Source organism: Amblyomma americanum, chromosome 6 (assembly GCF_052857255.1).
Source record: "Amblyomma americanum isolate KBUSLIRL-KWMA chromosome 6, ASM5285725v1, whole genome shotgun sequence".
Classification (NCBI taxonomy): Eukaryota; Metazoa; Arthropoda; class Arachnida; order Ixodida; family Ixodidae; genus Amblyomma; species Amblyomma americanum.
The window spans coordinates 201,320,349-201,334,905 of NC_135502.1; the positions used below are offsets into that span (position 1 = coordinate 201,320,349).

At 52.0% G+C, this 14,557-nt stretch overlaps 1 protein-coding gene across 2 annotated transcripts in view; it reads left to right on the plus strand.

Annotated features, from left to right (window-relative positions):
* Positions 1-14,557, plus strand: part of LOC144094354 (uncharacterized) — a 93,828-nt gene that overhangs the window by 21,445 nt on the left and 57,826 nt on the right. Inside the window, exon 2 of one of the 2 annotated variants that reach the window (XM_077628334.1) lies at positions 1,635-1,849. The exons of the other annotated variant lie outside the window; for it this stretch is intronic. The gene's annotated coding sequence lies outside the window, so the exon portion shown is untranslated. The remainder of the gene's footprint in view (positions 1-1,634; positions 1,850-14,557) is intronic. 2 annotated transcript variants of the gene reach the window in all.

Genomic DNA, 14,557 nt, shown 5'->3' on the forward strand with positions numbered 1-14,557 from the left:
CTCCCCTCTATAATGCCTTTGGACCTGAGGGTATAATAAATAAATAAATGGAGACCACTTACTACTCACCGCCCCCGGCACGCAAGCCTGGAGGGCGGGGGCCGGAGCCTCCTTGACTAAAGGATAACAAAGATATTATATCTCTTCGCGGCATCAGCCGCCAGGCGGATTGGCTTATTTCTGCCAAGCGGGGTCTTCACTGCGCAGCAGGGCTTCCCAGCTTTCTCTGCTACCAACATCTTCGTTGACTCCGGGGTAGTCAGCGCATTCCCATATTCGTTGCTTCCGTGGAACTGCCGGACTGTTGGAACCTGAATGAGCGCGCCTAAATCTATACCGAAATCATTGAGAACTACAAACTAAACAGAAAGCTGGTGCCACCGCCTGATAAGAAGCTAGGTAATAGAGAAGCGACCACATGGCGGCGCCTGCAAGCCAGAAATTTCGTTAACCCAGTATGGGCTTTTCACTTCCTACCAGGGTAACACAAAAACCATATCTCGACTGATCTGTATGTTTTGCGTCGGTGCATACGCATGCATATGTTTTGTGTAGGTGCAAGTGGTAATGAAAAAAAAGTAAATTGCGCCGAAACGTTTTTGTGTACTGCTACTGCATAAAAGTCTGGCCACCAACTTCTTGTAACGCGTGTAAACATGATCTAATTCAGATCACCGGCATGCTTACACGAGTCGCGCGAGGTAAAGCATTTGTTTGGTCATTTATTTGTAGTTACTGGCCTAATTACCCCAAAGGCCTTTTAGAACTACAAAAGAATGCCAAACTGGATGAGTTGGAGTGGGTACACTGCTTTACTGCAGAGCGAAGAGACGAGGCAACCGGGAGGAAGCTCCCGTGTGCGTTTTCCTTCTGTCGCATGTTCGGGCTACTGTTCAACCATGAAACTTCTGCACTTACCCCCGTATGTTCTTTTTTTTTTTTTGCATGCTGAACACGCTTTTGAACAATAAATAAGGCTGCGTTTTGGAGCTCGCAGTGCTGCTCATCAAAATTAGTGTGCTGCGAGATATATTTGCTGCTGTTGCGTATCAAGATAACGAGCAGAATTACTTGTCGCAGATATATGCGTACCGCTGCTCGACGACTTTGCCGTTCCAACTCAAGGACAAATTTGTATGAATTCTGGCGCCATTGTCAATCGTCAGCAGTGACCAAGCGCTCATGAATGCAAATGTTTGCTTTGCTCAAGTATACTAGGCTTATATAATTGGTTTCTTGTTCAGTTACGTGCAGCTGCATGTGCTGCGCGCTGATGAGAGATTAAGAGAATTGTTTGTGCTGCCATGAGGTGCAAGCAATCAGGAAAAAGCAAAAAGGCACACAGTGCATAACGAGCTCAAAAATTTCAAGACTGTGTGCCTTAAAGACGGTGCTTGAAATGGCCTTAGCTCAGCATGGGTGTGAACCAGCTGGAAAAGGCAAAAAGTTTACAAACAGGTAAGAAAGTAATATAGTGAAAAGAGATATATTGCTGCACATATTTTGTGCAGGCAGTTTCGGCATGCTGCGTACCACCAGATTGGTTAACGTGGAGAACAACCGACGGATTCTACCGAGCTATGTGCTGACCGCTGTTTGAAAGGAGCACCATACCAAAACTGGTTTATATACAGGCTTCAACCATTACACGGAACGCCCGAACGAGAGAAAGTAAACAGCACTGGCAGAAGATTACGTTGATCCATGGTTCGCCAAAGCGGGGGCCGCAGCGAAGTAAGTGCATCCGGACGGCCGGCCGACTCTTTGTGAATGGCGTCACTTCTGCCAGTTCTCCCTCTCTGCCATCCCCCCACCCGGCGCTTCCAGAGGCGAAGAGGTCGTGCCGGAGGTGGGTTTTAAGCAGTGTTGTTGGTAACGCGTTACAAGTAATGGCATTACCGGTAACGCGTTACTTTTTCTGGTAACTTAGTAACGTACTCGTTACCAACTTGGCACTGTAACGGGTAACATACTTACATTAACATTTTTCGGTACCGTGAAGTGTCACGTTACTAGTTACTTTTTGTTCCAGTTGTGACCTGCTCCGCCCCCTTTTTTTTAGAAATAAAAAGCACAGAGCACCTAAAGTGATGTAAATAAACAAAATGTACAGCTGCTCCTGACAACCCTTGTTGGGGCTCGCATGCATGCCAGAAAACAGCTGCCCTTGACAACGCAAACTAAAAAGAAAGACAATAGCCATAAAGCACGAAACGTGCACGAACACGCATTCACACACTTGCCTTCACCTACCTCTCCTTGCCAAACCACTCACACACACACAACTCTACAGAGTGGAAGCATGCCGAGCATTTTGGAACATCACATTTTTCAGAATTACTTGAAATTTGTTGAGAGTTCAGCGATGTTTTCTTTGTGAAGTTAGAATTGACGATGGAGTGTCATTTTGTGTTTAATGCCACATTCAGAAGATGGCTTCACCATGTGCAACAGAGTTAGAATCCAACACTTGGAACTCTAAAGGCAACTTTACGCCACTAACATTGTTAAGCTCCTGCACATTTGTGCAAACTATTCTCGTTAAATCAGGATATCGCTTAAAATCTTTGTTTGGGCTAGATGTTATATGTGAAATGTGAGCTTTATAAATTTATCGTAAGTTCTTAATGGGACAAAAACTTAAAATTTATATCCATGAAGTAACGGCAAAGTAACGTACGTGCGGTACTTTTTTTCGGTAACGGTAACGATAACGCGTTACCTTTTTTTGTAGGTAACGTAGGGCGGTAACGCGTTCCTTTTTTGTTAAGGTAACGAGTAACGTATTTAGTTACTTTTTTTTCGGTAACGCCTACAACACTGGTTTTAAGAAGCGATTGCAGCTCTGTTTGCGGATAGAATCGGGAAAAAATTGACACAATGATTTTCAAGGTTCTTTCTTCCCAACCAGAGCGTTTCATGCAATTTGAAAACCGTTTCAGCTTCCCTTTAAGCTTCATCTTAAGAATAGGGCATGATGGCGTATTGGGTTAATTCCCATAGACGCATGAGGCCACTCTCTACTTAACATTCGTAGATCCCTCAGAGTCCTCATACCCTTCGTGGCGCAGTTGTGCAGCAGTCGAGCGATGCGCCACTACTCTGCGATGACAAGTGCTCCCAGCGGTGAACCTAGTGAGGCCCAGGTTGGTCTTCCCGAGTGGCTGATCTTTAATTGAACTGCCACCATGGGCAGTTTGCTCCCTATCCGGAGGGCAGGTTGTTGTGACACTGCAAGGCCACGTGACCTAGGTGTCGTACCTGCCTTTTAGGTTGCTCTCTGGGAACCACTGGCCGGAGACATGCTCGTAATTTTTTGCTGATATTGGTAACAATGCTGATGCGAGATTTTCTGGGTAAACGGGGCTTTTAATGCTGTCTCATTAATAGCAGACTAGACCTGCACAGAAAATAGAAAAGGCAGATTAGCAAGGAAGTGATCTTAGAAAGCTCAAGAGGCAGCACCCTACTTTTTGATGCGAAATCAGGGTGTTTTAGAATGTGCAGCTTCAAAAAGACGATACATGCGCAGTGTGCTGTAAAATCATAGAAATAATTCAACATATTTTACTATAATGTGGCAGTATCCATCCAGATGTCGATATAGGCACGTTCACTCTCCCTGAGGCCCTAGGGTTTGGTGATAACAAAGGTAATATGAATGAACCTGTGGTAGACGTTAGCAAAAAGTGATCGGAGGATTTTTGGCTCGAACGAGGGTGAGGCTTTAAGATTAAGTTCAGAATTAAAAATTGGTCAAACGTAAAATCAGTGGAATGAATGGTGAATTTATAGGCAAAAGCATTAAATTTCACAAATTGGTTAGAGAAATAAGGCAAAAAAGGAATACCGAGCATAGTAGCACCTGCCACCACCCCATTTCAATGGGGACATTCCTAGCCTCCTTGCTTCCGTGGCATAGGCGGATCCTGTGTGGGGGAGACACTTTTCGGAGTGCAGGCAGTGCAACACCTCATGACCTATGTTGGAGGTGTTGTGGTTTTTTGTGTTAGTTTTATTTTTGTGGAACTAGCGCCATAATTATCCAGGAAGCAAGGTGTCCGTGCTCATCTCTGAACAGTTGAGGTGACTGGTGGCCTGTGCATTCATTACGGATTTTTGTAACGAAGTTCCTTGAGATGGAGAGCGTTTGAGAGTGCAACATCACAATATGGCAGCACATAATCACACGGTAGTTTTTAAATTTCACATAATTTTTAAATTTTAAATTTTAAAATCCCTGGATCACGCATGAAATAATTCATATTAAACAAAAGATCTAAAGACTCAGACAGCGGAACAAATTTTGCACCATCCCTGACTACCACTGTCGCCTTAATTCATTAAATAGGCAACTTAAACATGCAACTCGAAATGCAAAAGAACATTTCTGCAACACTACATTACAAAACTTTATTAAAACTGCACCAAACAAATTTTGGCGTTACTTGAGCACAAAGCAAAAGATAAGTCTTCCCATGTCATCTCTGGACGGCAAACTTAAAGCAGATTCGTTCAACAAATATTTTCAATCGGTCTTCACTTTTGATAAAAACCACGTTGGCCAGATTGCGCCACAACAATATGGCCAAGAGCATCTCGTTGGTACGCCCACAATTTCTGAGGCTGGTGTGCTATCCTTGCTTCTAAGTGTTGATGAAAAGAAAAGTAGCGGCCCTGATGGCATTCTTAAAGGGACCCCAAAACACATTTTCAGTGCATTGTTTTGCTTGTTGGTTGCATAGGAGTTATAGTGATGTTATTAGCATCGGTTGTACCACGTATACTTCTGTTTTTAATATTTTAATTAGCTTGAAAAAACAAATTCATGGCGCTGACGGTGTCACCATACAGTGGCGGTTTTTAGCATCGGATATGACATCACAGAGGGCAAGCTTTATGATTGGACAAAGAGTAAATATACTGCAAATTGTGTTAATAACTAGAGATACGTTCTGTCAAGTTTTTGTGTTCTATATTACATTAACAAAACCAACTTGTCTGCCCTAGATAAAAGCACTGAAAAACAAGTAAAACAAAAATACACCACTAGATGCTCTGGCTACTTTTTTGCATCGAATGACTTTGCGCTTCTCTGTAAACATCCTACGACCTAGCACTAACACTTATGGGTAATCTCTATGTATCTGAAAGCGGCTTTGCAGAGTTGATCCGATCGAGCCATTGCGCTCTATAAGCGTTCGTTTCGGTGCCAAGGAATGATGCGTTCTGTTCACATTTAGCAGACAGTGCGCATCGTCAGCGTGTGGAGGATCACCGGGTGGCGGCGCCAGATGGCGCCAGGCGCCACGTTCCCGTCAACAGTGCGCACTCATTGCTCGCCGTGACCAACCAGCGTGCTAGGGGCGATGGATGGCGGTAAGCAGTAGCGGTACGCGCTATGCTAAATGTGTCTGATATCTTGCGCAGGCTGTCGCATCGTCGCAGTATCTCACGCTTGAGTTCGGATCCATAAGTAAGGAAACGTCACTGATCAGTGTTCTCTTCTGCGTCGTCGACGTGACGATGAAGCATCGCTGGGCATTCACATGGTTGTTGTAACCATGCAAACGGTGCCGCCAGCCGTGGCATGAATGAGTTACAGAGAACAGGCATTCATGGAGTGTAAACTTCCGCCACATGCTAAGATAGGCTGTTTTGATTGGTCGCACAGTGTGTCGTCATTGGGAGAGTGAAATGGGAATGGGAAGCTGCGCGAAAATAGAGTTGAGGGCAGCATTTTGTTTGCTTGTATTTTGAAATTTCTTCATTGAATAACTCCCGTTCCTACGCATCGATTCTCGTAATTCTTTTTGAGTCAGCATCTGTGCGACATAAAGAATCCGTGCAAGTGGTGTTTCGCAGCCCCTTTAATGGTTTTCTGAAACATTATGCCGAGCTTTGTAGCAAATGTCCTTGTCTTCTTTTCGAGAAATCAATTTGTGAATATTGCATTCCCTCTAAATGGAAAATCGCCAAAGTAATTCCTGTTCACAAATCAGGTGATAAACACTCCCCGAATAATTATCGACCCATATCTCTGACATGTACATGAGGGAAAATTCTGGAACACATTATCCTAAAATTCCTGACTCAATACGTAGAGGCTAAAAAGCTAATTCACCTTTGCCAGCACGGTTTTAGAAATGGACTATCCACTATAACACAACTTGTTGAATTTGTGCATGATCTTGTGCAAGGTATTCTCGGTTTCTTCGACTTGCCGATGACGGTAAGCTGGAGTTTCTCGGATCCATCCGAGTTGCAGCAAAAGAGTACTGTTACTCTCTCCGTGCTTTTCTGGCCGCCCTGGCATGCCTGGCCTTTTACGCACAAACTCCTTTCCGGTTAAAGATTGAAAAAGAGGCCCGCTTCGTCGGCATTAAATATGTCGCGTGGCGCGTACTCCGAAATCAGCGCCGGCAGCGTGTTCAGCCACTCGTCCACAGCTGACTGGTCCACTTTCTTGCCTTCACCTGAGACGACCTGGTAGACAAGTCCGTGCCACTCTTTAACCCTTTATAAGGCGCAAAAATATAAGCAAAGAAATTAAGTTTTTTAATGAAAAATCTGTTTATTCAAATAAAAAAAACGTGTTTCAAGCAACTTTGAATAATGTACATCGTTCTAAGAAAGCTTAAAAGGTGGGACAGCATATGTCCCAGTGCACGCGAAAGGGTGAAAAGCAAAGTGGGACAACCCATGTCCCACTGAACACGAGGCGCTATCACACAGTGACAGGTTTTTACAAAAACTGCTTATCTGTTTGAATGAAATGGTGAGAAACAGTCAGTACATAACGGCACATTGCAAGCTCCACACATGAACTTTGTGCGGACTTCGGAGCGCTTTGTTGAGCACCAACGGCACCTCCTCCTTGTTCCAGACGCTTTTGGGAAGTGGTCTCTTCCTTGAAATCTGATCTCAGCTGGGACACCAGTCATCAAGGCGCCACTTTTGCATCCATTTTTACGCTGAAAGTCTCCTCGCGACTTCCTTCCAGCGCGAAAGCTTTGACGCTGGATAAGCTGTCGCCCAAGAATCAGCTTGAAGTGAAGGAAGTCCAAGTTTTCTGCATGGGCTGTATGCTGTACAAAAGCGTTCACGATAGCAGCATCAAGGAGAAAATAATATATTCGGTGCCATCCCTTTTTTGACCTCCGATCTACTGGATAAGCATTCCGATTCTGATCGAACCGGTCAACACCGCCCATCCAACAATTGTAGTCCTTCAGAGCCTTGGGGCACGTAATATGTATTTTTTTGCCACAGGGTAGCTTTCGCTCTACTGAGGCTTCTTCTTGGGGATCATGGTGGTTGGACATTATATGGACGTTTTTAGTGTCCCGCCACTGGTAGACTGAAATTGGTCCCTTCGACCTGCAGATGAAGGACCCGCGGGTTAGCTTGTTATCTACCTTTACTTCAGGCGGCAGGTCTTTTCTGTTGGGCCTGAACGTGCCACAAGCAAACACGCCTCGTTGTCTAAGGCGTAGAAGCAGCTTCGAGGATGAGAAAAAATTGTCGAAGAACATATGGGAGCCTGCTTCCACAACATCCTCGCTGAGGGAAAGGACAACATGTTCACCCAGACCTAGGTCGTCTGGCCTATTTTGCGTTCGTCCTGTATACAAGTCAAATTTGCACAAATATCCTGTTTCGCTGTCGGCAAGGCTCCACATTTTGTAACCGCGCTTTATCTTTGGCTTCATCGGCATGTACTGTTTCATTGACGATCTTCCTTTGAACAGGATCATGGATTCGTCGACAGCAACGTGCGAAGAGGGTTTATACTCTTCCCGAAACTTCTTGTTTAGAAGATCCATGAGAGGCCTCACTTTATAGCATCTGTCGTAGTTTGGCGCGGTCTTTAAGGGCAGCTTAGAGTTGTCATTTAGGTGCAGACAGTTCATAATCTGCTGAAATCGCCGAAACGACATCACGCTGGATATTTCAGGTACGTTGAAAAACCTACCAGAACTCCAGTATAGGTATACCTGCGGCAAGGGGTGAATGCTTATCAGAATGAGCATGCCTACATATGCCTTTAGCTCGCTGACTGTTATAGGCTCATAGTGTGTCTTCCCTTCCTGAGATGCATAGAGATTTGTTTCTTGCACAATCATCTGCCACACTTCTTCATCAAAATACAGGGTGAATGCATCACACGCACTGCTTTGTGGACCGAGATTTGGTGAAAATGTGGGCGGTTTTTCTGTGATGGCGCTAGGAATGTCGGTCGGCAGTCCTGCAATCCAGCCTGTTGACTGCGGTTCTCCTTCGTCATAATCGTCTGATGCATCATCATTCTCAATTACGTTAGCATGCATTTTCTTGCTTTTTCTCTTCCTTTTTTGAGTTTTTTTACGAATTTTGGGTGCTGGCTCGTCAACCTCATCACATTCTGACGTCTCTACGGGAACAAGAGCTGATGAGGAGGGCACATTGAAATCATCGCCCGAAGAATCTGTGAATGAATCAGTAGCGTAGTCGTCTGGGAGGCTGAAGAATAAATCTAAAGCTTCCTCGGCAGTGAGCTTTTGATTCCCTAAAAAGAAAATACAATACACTGCATTTTTGAAAGAATTACTGGTGACACAGTGTCACTGCTAGGCTAACAAAACCATGTGCAATATCAGATTTTCATGAATACATCGCATTACGCTGCACAAAAAAAAAAAAAACTCATTCAAGGGCAAACACTATACAGACACAGGAACATGCGGAACACAAAATAAATCTTACCGGGCATTTTAGAAGCATCTACGGTGAGTTCGAAAAGCACATGGCGTGAACAAACACACTTTGAAAAATGTAGCAGGTTTGACAGAGTGCAGACTACTAGTGCCACCTTGTATGGCAAAAAAAAAGGTGTAATATAGTTGTACGAACTTTTCGCAGATGGCACCACAAGCAGTTGCCGCTCCAGTTTTCTCTAGATTTGCAGGGACAGCGCATTTCCAAAACTAGCGAGGTGGGACGCGGGTGTCCCAATGAGGCATAAAGGGTTAAACCGGTGCAGCCATCCCCCAGATGCTTGGAAATTTTCAATTCCAAGCGAAAGCGCAATGGTGTCTGCTTTTTCACGCTGCTCCTTGCCGTCCACGTTGACGCCGGCCACTGTCACTTTGCGGAACCAAGTCAGCAGGACCTCTTCCAGCTTGACATGGGTCGCTGTTTTCGCCTGTTTCACGTTCACACCGAAGTGCTGCACATTCTTTAAGATAACATCTCGCTGCCCAACAATGGTGCAGAGCGTCGACGGTGCCAAACCTAGCTCTTTTGCTAAGTTGACACGCTTCTTCTTAGGGTTTTCGTCAACCTTCTTCAGCACATCGAGCTTCTCCTTAAAAGAAAGGGCTTTACACTTCCGCGACATGTCGGCAGCAGCGAACGCTTGCGTCCTTGTCACGTTTGGGCAGTTCACGTCACAGCGAAGCACAGAAAGAAGCGGCCAACGGAGAACTGCGGTGGTAGTGGTGGTAGGTGCTATGGGATATTCTGGGGAGGGGGTACTGGTCCCGACGTATGTTGGCCCTTAGGGCATCACTCTTGGGGACCAGGGGTAGGGGTTAGGGGGATGTAGGGGGGGAGGGGAGGGGGAAGGTGGGTGCCGTCGTGTCCGGGGGAAGCCGTGGCCTGGGGTCCGTCAGGAGGATCTTTTGGTCCTGCCATCACGTCGCCGCATCAGCAACTCCAGCTCGCACCTGGGAGGGGGAAACTGCGGTGCACTGGGAGTGTGCAAGCACCGGCGGGGGGAGGGGGAGAGACCTGGTGCACTGGGATAGTGTACAAGCACCAGGCTGGGGAAGGAGCCGCGGTCCTCTTGTAGCCATCGCCTCGTGCTAGATGGGGCGACGGACTAGAGTAGGAGGCTCAGGCCAGACTCCCCAAGAAAGGAGAGGAGGACCCGGTGCGCTTGAAGCTGGTTGCGGACCGGAAACAGCAGGTCGTCCTTCGTGGTGGTCGGGAGACCAAGTGCCCAGTAGCCCGACTCCAGGCATTGCCTGGGGAGGTCGTGGGTCGGGCACGCCAACAGAAGGTGACCGAGAGTGCCCGTGTCACCGCAAGAAGGGCAGGCAGGGGAGGAGGCCCGGCCATGGACGTACAGCCTGGAAGGCGTCCACGTGCATCCGATACGGAGACGCAGAAGGAGGGAACGGTCCCGCCGGGGCAGCTGGTCCGAGAGCCGGCGGAAGGGCTTTCAGGCCGCTATTCTCCGGTCCGGGTGAAGGGTCCGCACCACCTGCAACAGGAGAGAGCGGGCAAAATCGTGCTGGTTCACTGCTAAAGATACTGGGGGCCCGTCGGCGTGAGCTGACTTGGCCGAAGCATCGGCCAGGTCGTTGCCCTCAATGCCGGAGTGGCCCTGCACCCAATGCAGCGTGATCCGGTGGCCCGCATCCTTCAGGCCGTGCAGACGGGCCCTGAGCTGAGAAGTGGTGGCCACGGTATCGTGAGGCCTGGTCAGCAGCTGAAGGACTGGCCGGGAGTCGCAAAGGACTGCCACAGGGCCAGGTGGGAGGGCCGCCATGAGGTCAGCCGCCAGGTGTAGTCCTGCCAGCTCGGCAGCTGTCGAACTGCTTGGGAAGGAGAGCCTGCAAGACTTGGTGACGCCCAACTGCGGGGCCACGAGAGCCGCAGCCGCCCGGCCTGAGGCCGGCAGCACCGACCCATCGGTAAAGAGGAGAGTGGAGCTTCCGCACTCCTCCAGAAAGGCAGCAGCAGCCTGCTTGATGGCTGCAGTCGGTCTGCGGCGCTTGGACGTGCCTCCAAAGTCCAGGGAGACCAGCAGAGGAGGACGCGTTGGGAGTGGGGGGAGGGCCAAATGGCTGTTGGGTCGGCCCAGGGACTCCAAGTAAGCACCGGCGAGCATGCCCATTCTGGAGTGGGGGCGCCCCAAGAGACGTGCACAGAGGGCTTCACCGTCAGGTACATGGTGGAGCCGGTCCGTGTGTGTGAGGCCTCTCTGCAATAACAGAAGGTTTAGTGGGAGCACCCCCGCTTCGGCAAGGGTGGCCGGGGTCTGGGAGGTCCGTGGGACTCCCAACAGACGGCGGATCCATTTCCGCCGAGCGATCTCGAGGCGGTTGAGCCGGGTGGCCTTGAGGGTCACCAGGGGGAGGGCGTAGAGGACTGCCGAAGTCCCGGCAGCTTCGAACAGCCGGATGGCCCAGGTGGCAGAGCAGCCATTCCCGCGTGCCAGGAGGTGCTCGGCCGTTCGGTTGACGCGGTCCAGGTGGAGCAGGAGGGGCTTGTCTGCCGGGATCCAAGTGAGGCAATGGTCAATGGTAAGCCCAAGGTACCTCACTTGCTGTCTCCAGGCCAGGTTGGTGCCGTCGATCTGCAAGGTGCGGATCCCGGCCATGGCCCGTGCACCTCGTGGATGGACGAGGAGGGCCTCCGATTGTGGCGGAGAGCACCAGGCCCTTGGAAGTCAGGTAGGACTTAACCGCGTCGAGGGCCCGCTGGAGGGCCCGCCTTGCAGAGATGATGTGTCTGCGGGGGGCGCGGACCCAGAGGGCGGTGTCATCTGCGTAAAGAGAGCAGAAGACTCGGAGGCGATCCTGCTGGATGGCGTTCGGGAGGCCGGCCATGACCAGGTTGAAGAGGAAGGGGCTGAGGACTGTGCCCTGTGGAACCCCGGCGGTGATGGGGCGAGGAGAGCTCAGGGTGCCCCCGACCCGAACCTGCATGGACCGGTTGGAAAGAAAGGCGGTTACGAAACGGCGCAACCGCCCAGTCACTCCAAGATAGTCTAGAGCCTGCTCGATCGTGGAGTGGGGCAGGTTGTCGAAGGCTGTCTGGACGTCCAGGAGGACCAGGAGGGCGACCTCTCCCTGCTGCTTGGCCTCCTCCAGGCAGAAGACCACGTCGGCAATGGAGTCTGCTGTGCAGCGGTGCCTGCGGAAACCCGTCTGGCACTCGGAGAGGAAGTCGCTGGCCCTGGCTATCCAGGAGAGGCATTGCAGGGACACGAACTCCATTGACTTGCAGGCTGCTGAAATCAGCGACACAGGTCGGTAGGAGGAAAGAGCCCTGAGGGGCTTCCTGGCCTTCCAGATCGGGACCACGATTGCCGTGGACCAGCTCTCCGGGAGGATGCCGCTGTCCCAGATGATGTTGAAGGCATCCAGGAGGCGGGCCTGCTCTGGGGCGTCCAGGTTCCGCAGCATCTGCAAACTGAGCCCATCTGCCCCAGGAGCGCTCCGCTGCTTGGAGCTGTGGAGGGCTCGGTGGAGCTCGTGAGGAGTGATGGGAGCTTCACACAGGGCTACAACGGAACTGGTTACGCCTGCCGGAAGAGGGGGTCGTCCGGGAGGGGGCAGGGCCAGGGGGACCAGAGGAGGGACGGAAACCGTGAGGCTGGCAGAAAAGTGGTCGGCCAGCTGCTCAGCCATGGCCAGGTAGGAGACCCTCCTGGCGATGGCTGCGCCCAGGACAGTGTGGCGGCTGGTGGCCACCTGCAAGAGGGACCGGAACAGTACCCAGGCCCTGGAGGACTGCCGAGCAGACTGGAGTGAGCGGCAGATGCCGGCCCAGCTCTCTCTTGTCCGTCGGTTGGCCTGGCGGCGGCAGGTGGCGTCGATCCTGCGGTAGGCCTTCCAGTCCTCGGGAGCCCACGTCCTCTCCGCCCTGCGTTCCGCACGGCGCCTGGCAGCGCGGAGACCCAGGAGGCGGAGGTCGGGGACAGGGGCCTGCGCGTGACACGACACCGACATCGTGGCCGCCTGGGCGCAGGACTTCAGGCAATCCAGGTAATCACCTGCGAATGGGTTTTCTTTAGTGAGCTCCCTAAATTGGGGCCACTTAATGAGGCGATACTCCCTGTCCTTTGGACGCTGTTGTTGGGCAGGGCTCAGGTGAATGGGAAAGTGGTCCGATCCAAGGGAGTCTGCTGCCCGCTTCCAAGAGTATCGGCAGGCTTCCGAGTGGAGGGCCAGGTTGATGACCGTGGAGTGGCCTGGGCGGATGAATGTGGCCACCTTAGGCCACAGGAGGTGTAGGCCAGCAGCCGGTCCAGGAGCTTCCTGCCGCGGGAGGTGGTCGTCTGGCTGCCCCAGTCTGTGGTGGGCATTAAAATCGCCACAGATTAGGGCATCCTTGCCTAAGCGGGAGTAGAGCGCAGTTAGACAAGAAGGGTCCCAGGGAACGCTAGGGGGAACGTAGACAGAGGCCACCGATGTGTCCTTGCCATCAAGGCGGACGCGGATGGCGGAGACTTCCATCGGGCTCATGTCTGGGGAGGCCACGTGCAGGACGGTGTGGGGCAGGTTGCTCCGCACGTAGATGCCAGCACGGGGCCTCTCCTGTGGGTGGGAGCTGTCCAGGCAGGGGGCCGCACTGCAGGTCTGCAGTGCGCAGCTGGAGCAGCCTGCATAGCCCGTGTACCCAGGGAGGCGGGCGGCATCGACTGGGACGCGGGTCTCCTGTAAGGCAAGCACATCACATCAGGGTTTAATGTGCCCTGCAATAGGAGGTCCCTGAGCTCGGCGTGGCGCGCACGCAGGGAGTTCACGTTCCACTGCAGAACATGCGGCCGTGCTCCGGGACCTTTACGCCTGGCCATGTCTGTAGCTTGAGGGGCTCGCTCCAGCGAGAGCTGCCTCACACAGCCGGCGAGCCCCTGAGTTGGGGGGGAGCTGTGGCAGGAGGGACTGGACAGCCATCCGCAGGGCAGCGGTCACCGTCGGCAGTGCGTCCGGGGCAGGGGCTCGGGCCTGGGCAGCAGGGCGGGAGGGCCATCGCGTAGGTTATGCCGCCGGTGGTCCTGGTTGCCGGGGACCTTTGCTCCCGGTAGGGCTGGTGCTGCTGGCGGACCTCGGCCATGACTGCATGGTGGGCGGCAGGGTTGGCTGTCCCCCAGAGGGCTGTGGTGAGCTGGCTCTGCTCCTTCCAGCGGCGGCAGGTGTGGTCCACAGCGCTGTGACGCCCTCCGCAGTGGAGGCACCTGGGGGTCTGTGCAGTACAGGACCTGCGATGGTGAGGGCCGCTGCAAAAGGTGCAGCGCTGGGGTCTTGTGCAGGTGGCAACCGCGTGGTTGAAGCCGCCGCACTGGGAGCACTGCAGCGGGCGGGCCTTGAAGGGATGAACCCGGAACGGCATCCCTGCGATAAGGACCTGTTCAGGCGGGGCAGCGCTCAATCTAATGGTTACAGCTTTGCCGCGGCGCCGGATGCTCTGGATGTCGACGGAGGCCTCGATGGTGTCCGCGATGTCCCTATCCGACACCGCTGGATCCACGCCGAAGATGGTCCCGAGGCAGCTGTCTGGTCGGGACGCCTCGAATGGCCTGACCGGCGTGTTGAGGAGTGTCCTCAGGCCCATGAGACCGGCCAGGGACTCCTCCGAGGCGACGTCAGCAGCAATGATGTTGCGCCGCCGGTTGATCCTGACCTCCAGGACGCCAGGCAGGGAGTAGAGGAAGGCGCTGTAATCCTCCCTCACCACGTCACGGAGGGAGAGGGACCTCTGCTGTGGCTGGAAGAGGACCGTTGAATAACGGGGGCGTCTCCGAGTCCCTGAGCGCCTGGCCTTGCGCTGGACCAGGATCCAG